We start from the raw sequence: 13,143 nt of genomic DNA, 5'->3' as shown, positions 1-13,143 counted from the left end.
AACTCACACTAGAAACCGCGTCCTATTTCCCAGTCACCGTCTGAGGACGCTCCTCGTTCCAACAGGGCCTCTGCTGCCCAGAGTAGCCTCAGAATTCAGGAGTCCCTCAGAGTCACAAGCTCAGCTGGCCCGGAGCCAGCTCAGGGCCCCCTGTCCCATCCTGGGTGTTCGCCCTGGGGACAAAGTCCGCACACCCACGTGGCAGCCGCACAATCCCCAGCGGTCTGACTCCGGGACGGCCTCGGTGCCGTGGGTGGATCCATGGGTCCAGCACCGCGCACCCTCCCGGTGGAGCTCAGTCGGCCATAAAGAAGAAGGAAGTTCCTCCGTCATCCGAAGGAGAATGGACGGAGCTCGAGAAAGTCATGGTCACCCACATAAGCCAAGTTCAGTCAGGCCTTGGGTCTTCTCTCCTCCGCGGAAGGCAGGGAGGGAAAGGAAAAGGGAGACGGAGGCGGACTCATGAAATCAGGGTCAGTGAGTGGAGGAGAGGGCCGGGAGGGAGGGAGGGAGGCGCGAGGGAAGGACGTCATCACACTGTGTGCGTGTCACAATACGTGACAGGAACACACGGCGCACCTACAAAAAGGGGAGGAAAAAAGAATTCCAGGGTCTCAAAAGCCACCGACAAAAGGCTCCCCTTTACCCCAAATACAAGTCAAATGCATGAAAGATGATATGTCATGAGCTTTGTGATGTTTTGAACAACCAATAAAAAAAAAAAAGGGTCCCCTTTCTCAGGCCGGTCCCCTTTCTCAGGCCGGCCACGCCCAGTAGACACAGAACACAAGCTGCGTAGATAATAGTGACTTTTCTGGTGACACGCCCCGCTGAGGCGGGGTGCAGCCCCTGGGGTCCTCTGCCCTGCGGTGGCACACTCACAGGCCCGGCGGCAAACTGCTCTCATTCAGCTGCTTCCCCAAATCAAACCCGCGCTCAAGTGAGGACGAGCTGCCCCAGGGAGGATAATCAGAAGAAGGTGCTGGAAGGCGTCTCCCAAGCTAGGTTCAGTGCAGGCCGCAGGCTCCCACTCCTGCAGCTGCTCAGTGCGGAAACCCACTCGGAGCCCTCCATCCTCACCCCTCCCGGACACCTGGTGCAAGGACACCCTCCCAGATGGTTCCGGAACAGCGCTGGCGCTTGTGGACAAACCAGGGTGGTCTGTTGAGCATTAGCCAGGAACGTTCATCCTTGTAAGACAATTCTTACCTATTTCTAAACGTACATGCTCTTTCACTTAGATAAAGCCGCTTCTCAACCCCTGCTTGCCAGCAAACAAGGAGAGGAAAACCCGAGAACTTTAAACTTTAAAGACCTTTTTGGGGTTTGAGGCATAGCTCAGAGGTAGAGTGCTCGCCCCACACGGGCAAGGCCCTGGGGTCCCCAGCACTGAAAAAAGAGCATGAAACACACTCAGAGGTACAAATAGCACATGTCCCTTAAATCACCTGAGCCAGAAACACAGGTGCATCGTCTGCTATGACCTGGGCCTGTCTAAAAATAACGCATAATAAATTAAAACCCCGCTCTGAATCACATCAGTTCTTGCTTTCTGACAAATACATGTTTCCAGGTGTCATGGGTTAAAATGCATTTCCTAAAATTCACTCTAGAAGTGCTAGCCCCCAGGACCTCAGAAGTGACCTTACAGAGAGAGCACTGCAGAGGTGACAGGTTAAAACAAGGTCACTGTGGTGACCCTAAACCACTGCACCTGGCAACCTTGCACAGTGACATTCTAAGACCCACGGGGGAGAACAAGGAGGCGGAGAAGGCCCCGGGACTGTGAGGACAGCGTCTGTAAGCCACGGGGAGGCCTGGAAAAGGAAGGTTCCCCACAGCCCTGGGAAGGTGGCCACGGCCTTGACCTTGACTTCTGGCTTCTGGGACTAGGAGAACAGGCCTGGGTTACCTTGCTACGGCAGCCCTAGGAAACTAAGATCTCATTATTAACATTAAAACTCAGAAGGCAGACACAATAGCACACACCTGTGATCCCAGTGGCTCAGGAGGCTGAGGCAGGAGGATCTCGAGTTCAAAGCCAGCCTCAGCAACTTAGCAAGGCACTGAGCAACTCAGTGAGACCCTGTCTCTAAATAAAATACAAAAAAGGGCTGGGATGTCGCTCAGTGGTTGAGTGCCTCTGAGTTCAATCCTCAGTACCAAAAAAAGAAAAAAAGAAAAAAACCTCAAAAGGCTAATCCTGCCCCTTAACAGCTTTGTGCATCACACCAACATACCACTCCCGAGCAACCACAATTGACATTTGGATTCCAAAGAGTTGCCATTTAAATAAAAAGCTACATTTTCATCAGCAAATCTTCATCTGCAACTTCACTATTTCCAAAGGATAATTTCTGGAATTCCTGACCAATTCCCCAGGAGGATAAACTGGAGCCCTGACACATAGTCACCAACAGATTTCCAAACAGGTATCAGGATTACCAGGAATTTAAATCTTTGCCAATTTGAGAACTGAAAAACAGTTATCTGTTTGTTTATTTGAGCATATTATCCCATATTTATTAGACATTTGCGTTCATCGTGTAAACTGTCTACTGGTGTGCTTTGCCAATTTTTCTCCTGGGATACTGGAATTTTTATTGCTGTGTAGGAACTCTTTATATAGGAAAGACCATAATCCTCTGCCATAGTTGCTGCATATGTGTGTTTCCTAACTTGATGGTTTCCTTTTAATTGTATTACCCACTTTGAAGAACAAAAGTTCTCAATTTTTCTGCAAATTGACGGTAACTTTTCTTTAGTGATTACTTTTATCACTTCTATACAATATATAGTCATTCCCAAGCCAAAGATCCATTAAACATTGGTCTATATTTTATCTGCTTTTCTAATGGTTTCCATTTTCAATGAACTACCTTTAATATTTCAAACTTCCTAATTCAAAGTATGCACTTACCTGAAAATGCCTAGAAAGTGTCTATATTGTTTTTATTGTCTACGCGGGTTATCTGTCTGATGAAAACAGGTAAATGCGACAGCTCAACAGAGCCTGGGTGTTGGTTATATAGACCCTTATGCACATCTTTAAAAGAGGGCCCTGGGCTGAGACCAGAGACCTGACGGTTTACCCACCTGTTGGTCTGCACCCTCAGCCTCTGCCACGCTGCACCCGTGCTCCATGGCTCTGACCTGTCACGCTCCGATGAGAGCAACCGCCCCCACGGCAGGGTTCCCAGGCGGGGCGCAGCGCTGGGGTCCAGCCACCTTCCTCCCCACCCCTACCCCACTTGCAGAAACCCCCAGGACCCCTCCAGCAATCCTACGGCAGCCCCTCCACGTTGCTGAGCAGGTAGCCTACACCATGCACTGCAATCGGCCCCGTGGATGGGCCCTGCAGACCCCACCAGCCAGCGCCCAGCAGTTCCAGGCCCCCGTGCCACAGCTTCCTCCCAAGGGCCCAGGACTGAGCCTCCCCCATGCTGTCCAAACACCCCCCCTGACAGGGGCAATCTGGTAACCTCCTGGGGTCGACCCTGCTGTGTTCCTGCTGCGCAATGACACGCTCCTGCCATCGGGGCCGCAAGGCCTGTCTACCCAGGGCCCTGGCACCAGGGCTCCTCGTCTCCACCCAGGCCTGCTCACCACACGTCCAGCTCAGGCGTGTCCAAACACACCCTCCCTGCTCCTTGGCCACCCTCCCTTGCTCCACAGTGAGCGTCCCTCCCCCCAGACCACGCTCACACCTCCTGTGCCAAGGAGCGCCCTGGGGACTGTCGGCCAAGCACTGGGCTGGCTCCTTGCTGGGGGTGGGGGACTGCCACTCCACGGCAGTGGTGGCCACATGTGGAGGTCTATCAGGGTCTCAGCTGGGAGTACAAATGAGTTCACCCCACGCTGTAGGAAGAGAGGGAGGAAAAGGGCCCGGCGAACGGCGGCCACCAGGCCAGTCTCAGCGAGCCACGCGGAGCCAGCAAGCTCAGGATGGAGGCTGCCCCAGCCCACAGCCCACGCAGGGCCTCACACTGCACACAGGCCCCACACCCGGCATGCGGCACACACGTGCACACCACACACACGCACGGTCCACACACGTGTACACCACACACACACACCACACGCACACACAGTCCACACACACACACATGCACGGTCCATACACACACACCACACACATGCACGGTCCATACACACACCACACACACATGCACGGTCTACACACACACACACACACACACACACACATGCATGGTCTACACACACACACCACACCACACACACACACATGCACTGTCCACACACCACACACAGGCGCGGCACCCTGTGCACTCAGTTCTCCAACTGCACAAACAATGACACGTCAGCCACCCTCTGGTTCCGGCTCTCTACTGACACCTGCTGTTGGCCCACCCGGTGAAAGAGTGGGGTGCTAGGTGGCTCCAGGGTGGCAGAAGCCTCCCCAGCACAGGGGCCCAGTGCCTGTGGGTCTCAGGGCCAGTGGGCACTGCCTCTGGGGCACAGGCTCTGCAGGATGAAGGAGTGGCCTTCCTGCGGGGGACACAGCCCTCTCATGGCCCCAGCTCCCCACCCCCAGTCTGTGGTGCCCACCTCCCGGGGCCCTGCAGATCCTGCTGGTCGTATTACCAGAGTCTGGCAGGAACACCTGTGCCTAGGAGCAGGTCACCAGCAGAGTCAGGTGTACCTTCCTCACAGTGAGGGCCGCAGCGGCAGAGAGCAGCGCCCGGCTCTCTGGAGACTCTGGCCCCCGCCCGGCCAGGAGCCCCTCTTGGGAACCGTGGCTCTCGTGCTCCGGCTGAGTGGTCCGCCTGGAGCCCAAGTCAGGCTGCCTGGCCCAGAGCCCAGCTGCCTCCTGCTGAGGGGCCCTCGCAGGCCTGGACTGTCCCCGACACAGCAGAAGGGGAGGCTGCAGGAGACGGGCTCGAGGACACAGGCCGTCCGGGAGGCTCGGGGGGCCCAGCCAGCCCACCCCCGCAGGCCTCCACCCCAAGCCTGCCCTGGGGCACGAGCCTGCAGGCCCCAGCAGCTCTCCCTGCACAGGGTCTCTTGATTCTGAGCGAGAAGTTCCCGGGGTGTCACGGGGCGGGGCAGCTCCGCATGCAGAAGGAAGACCCGGGGGTGGGGGAGCCCAGGGAGGAGGGGCCGCTGGCATGGAGCCTGGATGGCAGGGAGGTCAGCGCCACGAGGCAGCCCTGGCGCCTCCCAGGCCCACGGGAACAAGGGCGCCATCATGGAGGGAGGGCTGGCCAGGGGCCTGGCACGTGTGTGAGCCACGGGAGGGAAGGGCAGACCCCAGAGCCACCAGAGAAGGCCACGGCCAGGAGCGGCCCAGAGGTGAGGGTGACGGCCCAGCACCATGGAGAGCCCAACACTGACACGCAGGCCGCTCCAGGTGGCGGATTTCACGTCACATAACTTAACCCACCAAGGAAGGCCGGGGGACGCGGCGGAGTGCACGTGAGTCTCCTGGCTTTCTGCTCCTTCCTCTGCAAACTTAAAACTGCTCTTTGAAAGTGCAGCCCAGGGGCTGGGGCTGGGGCTGGGACTCGGTGGCGCAGCGCTTGCCTAGCACAGGGAGGCACTGGGTTCAACTCTCAGTGCCACATAAAAATAAATAAATAAAGGTACTGCGTCCACCTACAGCTAAAAATATTTAAAAAATAAAAGTGCACCACAAAGAAATCTCACGTCGAGCAGCCTCCCTGGTACCTGCCAGCACCTGGAAGCAGCCTGGGGCCTCAGTAAGAGGAGCTAGATGGTTGGGGTGGGGGGGGGGGGGGACAGCCAGCTTCGAGGCCCGCGACCCGGAGGACCTGCCAAGGGAGGAGCCAACCTGAAAGCCCCAGAGCACTCGGCCAGCCGCAGGCGGGACACCACTGCCCCCACACCCACACCTGGAATGCTCCAAGTCCAGAGCCAGCGTGACCCAAGGGGAAAGCTACACCTGGCCTCACGTGCTGGGTCACAGGGAGAGCCTAAGGGCCCTGAAGACACAGCACAGACACGCAGGCCGCAGAGCAGCTGCGCTCCCCACGTCAAGTGAATTCGCGCTCAGACTCCGGCTCCTTCCACATTCCAAAATCAGAGCAGAAAACCTACAACCCAAAGCCTTCCGACCCCAGGCACTTCAGGTAAGGAACACTCAACCTGTGAATGGCTCTGGAAAAGAGAGAAACAGGAAGACGCAGAGAGGATCAGCAGCTTCCGGGAGGGAGGAGGGAGAGACAGGGACAGGCAGAGCAGGAAAGGTCTTCAGGACAGTGAAACCACTGTTCGTACAACAATGGGGGACACACGTCATGCACCGGTCCACGCCCACAGAATGCCCCACACCAGAGTCCCTTCATGCAAACTGTGGCCTCCAGGTGACAAGGACGTGTCCATGAGCAGATGTGCCCCACTGGCAGGAGATGAGGGCAGCAGGGAGGCTGTGCACATGCAGGGCTGGGCTTACGAGGGGATCCCTGGGCCTTCTGCTCACTTCTGCTGTGAGCCTAAGACTCTCCTCGAAAAGCAAAGTCTTTAATTTAAATGCACAGGTGTGTAAGTAGCACACACACACGCCATCTCCTGGGGAGGGTAACAAAGTCTAACAATTTTTTAAACAAAAAAAATTGAGAGGAGGACCCTGACATCCACAGAGGCAGACGCGGTGGAGCTGAGCACGGTGTCAGGGACTGGGCAGGCACTAGAGGTGGGCGAGAGGACCAGGGCTCACACACGCCGCTCCTGGGCCCTGAGCCTGGCTGCCAGGGCCAGAGTGGTGTGATATGACAGCCTCCAAATGTCCTGTCTCCACTTGCACATGACCTTGAATGAAAGGGAGCAAAGATGACTCTTCCTGGTAGGCAATGAAGCCAGCTTCAGAAAAGGCCCAGCACCAGAGGGTCAAGAGGAGCACCAGGCCCCTTCCGGGCCAGCCGACTGCAACTTACTCTCACACAAGGCCGCAGCAGCAGAGCCCCCAGCCCACCGTGCGCCAGACGGCCTGAACAGACCCGGGCTTTCCAATCTCCAGTTGGGGCCTGTCAGCTGGCTCCAAAGAGCAGCCGAGTCCCCCAGAGCCCCTTGTGACCACCGTTACAATCCTGAGCAGTGAGGCGGACAGCGAGCAGGGACCCGAACCGCTGGTGAGACACATGTTTCTCTGCGCGGTCACATCTCCATCCATACTGCCGGCTGTCCATCCTAAGCCCAGCCTGCGAGACACCTCCCCAGTCCTCCTGTGGTGCTCCGGCTGGAACGCCATCCCGGGGAGGTTCCCAGAGCCTTGTTTTGGTTGGTGCAGAGGAGGGCAATGCCAACTTGGCAGCTGGCACAAAGAACACAGAGATGGAGTGACGCCAAGACCCAGACTGTGCCTTGGCTCGGGTGCACAGGAGAAAGTGACAACCAACGACTTCAAAGGGAGCTAAGGTAAAAACGTGAGGCTACTTACAGCATCGGACTGAGCGTGTTACCCATGCTCAATCCTGCGCTGACCACGTGACCACGAGGTAGGGCAGATTTCTGCAAAACAGGCTTCTGTGTAACTGGAAAGCAAAGAACAACCTGACTCCCCACAATAAAGACACTCAGGCCCGAAAACAAAACGTCCTCCAGACTCATTCCTTCCCATTAACCTGCGACTCTGAAACTCAGAACACCCCCAAAGACCACGGATCCCGCCACGCCGCTCAATGGGGAAAGTCACTGGGGAGGAAGGAAGCGGAAGTCAGCCTCAAGAGGCAGAGGTGGCTGGAGCAGGGGCAGCCTGCAGGGAGAGATGCAAGAAGCCGCAAAAGTTCCAGGGAGGTGGGACGTGGGGACAGGGATGGAGGAGGACGGCGAGGGAAGAGACTCAGAGCAGGGCTGGAAGGGTGCAGGCTGCCCGTTGCACTGCCAGGGACAGCAGCAGGCCTGTTGGTACTCACTTGTGTTCCCTTTGTCCCATAGGAGCCACCTGGCCACTGAGACTTCTGTGGGTTGTGTGGTACTGGAGGGTTCCTCCAGCAGTACTTATAGGGGGTTAAGACAATTTTTTATCCAAAAGGCATGGCCCGAGACTGGGTGATGCCTGCCTAGGAAAGGGAACCACATCACACGTCTTCACCAGAAAACCAGAAATGAGCAAAACATGGATGAAGAAAGAACACAAGAGGCTGCCTCTGGCTTCCTTCAGAAAGCAATCCATTCTGAGTGTATTAGCTTCCAACAGCTGCTGTAACAAATTAGCACAAATCTAGCAGCTTAAAACATGTACTATTCTACAGTCCTGAGGTCAGAAGTCTGGGATGGCTGTCCCTGTGCCAAAATCAAGATTCTGTCAGGGCTGTAGCCTCCTGGAGGCCCAAGGGGGCCAGCTGCTCACTCCCCGCCTCCCAAAGCTACCTTGTCTTAGCCCCTTTAAAGCCAGCAATGGCCGCTGGAGTCTTTCTCACATCTCAGCGCTCTGACAGGGACTCTCTGGCCTCCCTCTTCCACTTTTAAAGATGCCGAGATTCTGCCCAGGTAAACCAGACTCATCTCCCACCTCAAGGTCAGCAACCTAAATCAATCTGCCACGCTAACCCTCATCTGCCACAACCTCACAGTCACAGGTTACTGCACCAGGACACAGACATCTTTGGAGCCGATTCTTCTGCCCAGCACACCTAGGACCCCAAGAAGGGCTGCTTTCTAACTCGCGGGGAAACCTGGCCCCCACCCACTCACTGGCCATCTAACAGCCCTGCAGGGCTGCTGCCCCTGAGGCAATATGAGGAGGGCCGTGGCCCTGGTGTCCTCTCCAGGGAAGCCTGAAGGGTCAGAGGGCTGCGTGCTTGCAGCCAGGGCTGCCCTGTGAGCTTCCTCCGCCAACAGTCCTGGAGTCCTGTCCTGGTGTGAGAACAGGAAGCTGGGTAAGAGCAAAGGCACCAAAGCCTCTTCCAGAAGCTGTGAAGGAGACCAAGTATCAGGGCAGCCTGCGTCCAGTAGGAGCGTGGAGTAACCCGCCACCTGCCCCGCCCTCCTCTGGGCCAGCAGGTCAGCTGCAGGATGTGGCAGTTGGCAGGACAGATCCGGTCCTGGCACGGCATGGAGCTGGCAGCCCCTGCACAGGGTGGCCACTGCTCCCAGGGGCACCAGGGGTGGAGCCAGGCCAAGAGCAGGAGCCACAGGACCCTTCCAGGAACGAGTCGTGAGATGAAGCCCACAGCTGAATGCTCCCCTGGCCTTGTCAGTGTCACACCGCTCCAAAGCCAAATGCCCTGAGCTCAGGTCACCTGCCATGTACCCAAAAACCAGTTCATCTGCTTTGCCCTCCAAGTCCAAGTAACAAAGAGCAGGAAGAGGCGCTCGCTGCCTTATCCAACAGCCAGACGCACACAGATGAGGGTCGTTTTCCTCTGTAAAACTGCCCAACACACCTGGGACTGGCCTCAGCGCCCCCGCCCGGGGCTGTCCGTCCCCCACGTACCACCGTCTTCGGGGAACACAGCTTGAAGGGAAAGGCCCTAGCAGTGCTGCAGGCAGCCACGTCGGCACCCGGGTCGTGGGCAACGCAGTTTGGGAATCTGGGCCCCCTCCAGTTCCATCACTCCAGTGAGCCCCTGGAAGTGGACACAACTTGTCCTCTCGGTGGCATCTGTTCAGGTAGGGGTTAGTGCAGAGGAGAACCCTGTTTGTGCACACACAGCCCACCGTCGGGGCTCACATGGGAAAGGATGCAGCCTCAGAAGCCCCCGAGAGGAGTGAGAGCAGGTGGCAGCTGTCCTCAGAGGGAAGGAACTAGGGTGCAGGTACAGGCTCCTGGAGCCACTTGCCACATGGGAAAGGACTTTGGAGAGGTGGCATGACAGCCAACCAAAGGAGGCTGGGGAAGCTGTGCTCCTCCAACCGTCCAACTGTCACGCCAAGTACCACCACTCCCTGGAAAACCCCAAAGCCGGGCCTCCAGGACAGACCATCTGCCTTGGTGCCCCTCGACTGCAAACACAAGCATCCCATGCCCCCAAAGAGCCCAGGCCGTCAGGCCAGGGAGGGGCTGGGGCCAAGGAAGGACCCAACCAAAAGGTAAGAAGGGTGTAAATGCAGGCAGGAGACCAATGAATCCGGCGGGGTTGGCTACATCCACACTGCACCCAGGACACTCGCTCCTAAAGGCTCACGCTGTCTTTGCTAAGGTACCAGCGGACACACCACAAAGCAAAACCGAAATGGGGAGACCACACAGACAACACCACAAACACAGCCAACACTGCTCGCACAGAGAACAGGTGAGAGTGGCCCACAACATCTGTCAGGTTGCCCGGTCCCCTCATTTCCAGAACACTAGGGAGTGGTGACATCCCATCAGACCACTGACCCGGGTCCTTCGGCGTGGGTACACCAGCCCATGATAGACCAAGCATGCAAGCTGGCACCCACAGACGAGCCTTCTCCAAGGGCCAATCCAGAAAGGCCGTGGAAATAATACTGCCACATCTCTATTAGCAGTCCACGCAGGTCATTTTTCATGTGCGCCGACTATAAACACCTGTATACAGTCAGAGTCCAAGACTCAGCAGAGAAGGACAGGCTGCGCTGACCAGACAGTGGATATGGGTTCTTCCTGTTCCTTTCCTTGTACTGTCTGTCTGGTGGAAGTTACTTGAGCAGAGATGGGGCTCTGTCCCCCTGTGGCCTGATTTCTCTCATCCTTAGAGGATGAATATGTAGGTTCCCAAGACAGAAAAGGATGCACTCGGAGCAGATCTCACCAGATGGCTCATAACAGCCGACTTATTACAGATGTTAGACCAGGTGTCCCAGGGATAAACAGCACTAAGAACACCAGTGCAGTCAAAAAGAGGGAGAGAGACCCTCAGCGTTTTGGGAAGAAGAGTACAAACGTGTGTTTTCTTTCTTGTGCGCTGGCCTCATCGACTACATGGGCATAATACAAACAATGACACCAACCCTCTCACTTCAAACCCTTCCCATTCAAGGGCTCTCCTCCCCCACACCTTAATATTATATGAAAACAAGTAGCTAGTCCTACCAGAATAGAATCAGGCCTGTGGATAAAACCAGGTACCAGGAAGGGACAGCCTAAAATTCTATAGGAGATTTGTGTTACCAGGCAACCTGGTCCGACCTGGTGCCCAGAAGAGCCTGTGGGACACAGACCCAGCCAAGTCACAAAGACAAGACTGAAAACAGAGTTAAATGCTGAATCTCACATCTGCCCCAAATCAGCTTTCCACTTGACGAAGCACACGGACAAGAAGTCAGAAAAACAAAACCACAATGTTTTTACAGTCCAGCTAAATGTGAAAAATCCAAATGTCGGCCATTGATAATGATTTAAAATGGGAACAGGCATCTACTGTATGTCAGGCACTCTGTGCTCTCCGTAACCCTTGCAAGCCTTTGAAGTAGGTGGTATTATTACCATTGTACAGATGGGAAACTGAGACAGGAGAATTAAGTGAGGGCCAGATGGCAGGGTTATTTGAACCCAGAAGTCTATTTTTGGAGGCTATGTTCTTAATCCTTGCACTTGGCCACCCAAAACTGGGGGCAGAGGGACCAACGCAATTGTAGGCAGGTTGCAAACTCCACACCTATCTTCTCCAGTGCCTTCACACCGAACCCTGGAAGGCTCTTCACGGACTAAAGTGAACTGGGACTAGCAGCTGGCAATGACATGACATGTGCCTTGCTTCCCTGCATCTTTATGAATCACTTGGCAAAGTGTGCCTGTGGACGGGGAGGCCAGCTGCAGGAGGGGGGCTCTGGGTTTTCTGGAGCTGGAACATCCTGCACTGAGGTACGGGGGTCACTCCACAAACATGGAGAAGTTACTTCTCCAAGGCTCGGTGTTCCTACATAAAATGGTGACAAACCACAGCCTGGCCCATGGGTTTATTTTGTGGGTTCAGTGAATTCATGTATAATAATCAGGAGCCACCCACACGACCACAATAATTGCTAGCAGATTAAACAATTCCACTAAAAAGAACTTTCCTTAGCTGTATTCCGAGACTCTGCTCACCATGAACATAGAACATGCTAAAAAAAAAAAAATGAGCTACAAAAAATGCAATAACTGCACTCAGGCAACACGGGCCCTCCGTGCAGATGGCCACGGGAGAACGCTGAAGTTAACACTCAGGGTACTGCGCCCCTTGACAAGGCTTTATCTGCAAAAGCTTTCATGGTTCCTGAAAGTGTTTAATATTCACATCTTTTAATGTTAATGTTTCTAATGAGGAATTTCTAAAACTAACACAGATTTTTTTTTTTTTTTTAAGTTCTTTAATCAGTTGGTGGCAGATTTGGAATAGAATTCCCCAGCCTCCAGGTCTCTGAAGCACACTCTGACAACCGGTGCCTTTCCTTTCAGATGAAGAAGGCATAGGGTGGTTTCAGGATGCAAAGCAGGAAGATCCTTAGGATCTAGTAACAGCCGGCCAGTCAGCCCAACCTGGCCAAGGGCCTTAACCCAGGCAGTAAAACAAACTCTACAAGGAATGAGGGACTAACTTCCACTGTGTCCTTCCTACTCCTATTTCTGAACGACTCTGAATTAGACTGTGGCCAACATATGACACCAACTTCCGAGTGTGGGAATAACAGGATTTCAAGATTCACCACCTTCTGGCAAGGTTCCTTAGGTTATTTTTAACAATCCTAAATTAATTTTTTTTCATTTTTCTTTTTCTTTCTTTTTCTTTCTTTCTTTCTTTTTCTTTTTCTTTCTTTCTTTTGTTTGTTTGTTTGTTTAAGGAAAGAATAGGCAGAAGAGCCCAGATCAAAAAGAAGTGAGTACCCTGACATGTGGATCTTGAACAGCCCAGTCCACCCACCTACAGGCCCGAAATGCTAAGACAGCGCGGGCCTGGAGTGGAGGGCACCTCGGGGCCAGTGTCGCCAGCGCCGGCACCCCACGAGTTCCCATTGGCACGCACTGCCGATCAAGCCAGACAAAGAACGCAAGTTCCCGGGCCCACGACTCCAGACCGCTGGGACCGAGTCGCCCGGAATTAGGCCCGCGGCCAGCCCAGGGAGCCCAACTCGCCTTGGAGGGAGGCCCCGGGGTGCGTCTGGCGCGATCCCGGGTCCTGCCGCAAGGACCCCGCTCCCGCTCGCGCTCCGCGTGCCTCCGGCTGCGGCCGGCCCCCGGCCCCTCCCGGCTGCAGGCCCGCACCCCCCGCGCGCCCC

General features: G+C 55.3%; 1 protein-coding gene across 3 annotated transcripts in view; it reads right to left on the bottom strand.

Moving 5' to 3' along the window:
• The window catches only part of Tbc1d16 (TBC1 domain family member 16), a 78,059-nt gene that overhangs the window by 57,255 nt on the left and 7,661 nt on the right, over window positions 1-13,143 (bottom strand). For all 3 annotated transcript variants that reach the window (XM_048797555.1, XM_015504094.2, XM_048797558.1), the window contains exon 3: window positions 8,028-8,035. The gene's annotated coding sequence lies outside the window, so the exon portion shown is untranslated. The remainder of the gene's footprint in view (window positions 1-8,027; window positions 8,036-13,143) is intronic.

The sequence above is a fragment of the Marmota marmota genome, unplaced genomic scaffold (assembly GCF_001458135.2).
Source record: "Marmota marmota marmota unplaced genomic scaffold, marMar, whole genome shotgun sequence".
Classification (NCBI taxonomy): Eukaryota; Metazoa; Chordata; class Mammalia; order Rodentia; family Sciuridae; genus Marmota; species Marmota marmota.
This window is presented reverse-complemented; position numbering and strand designations above follow the sequence as displayed.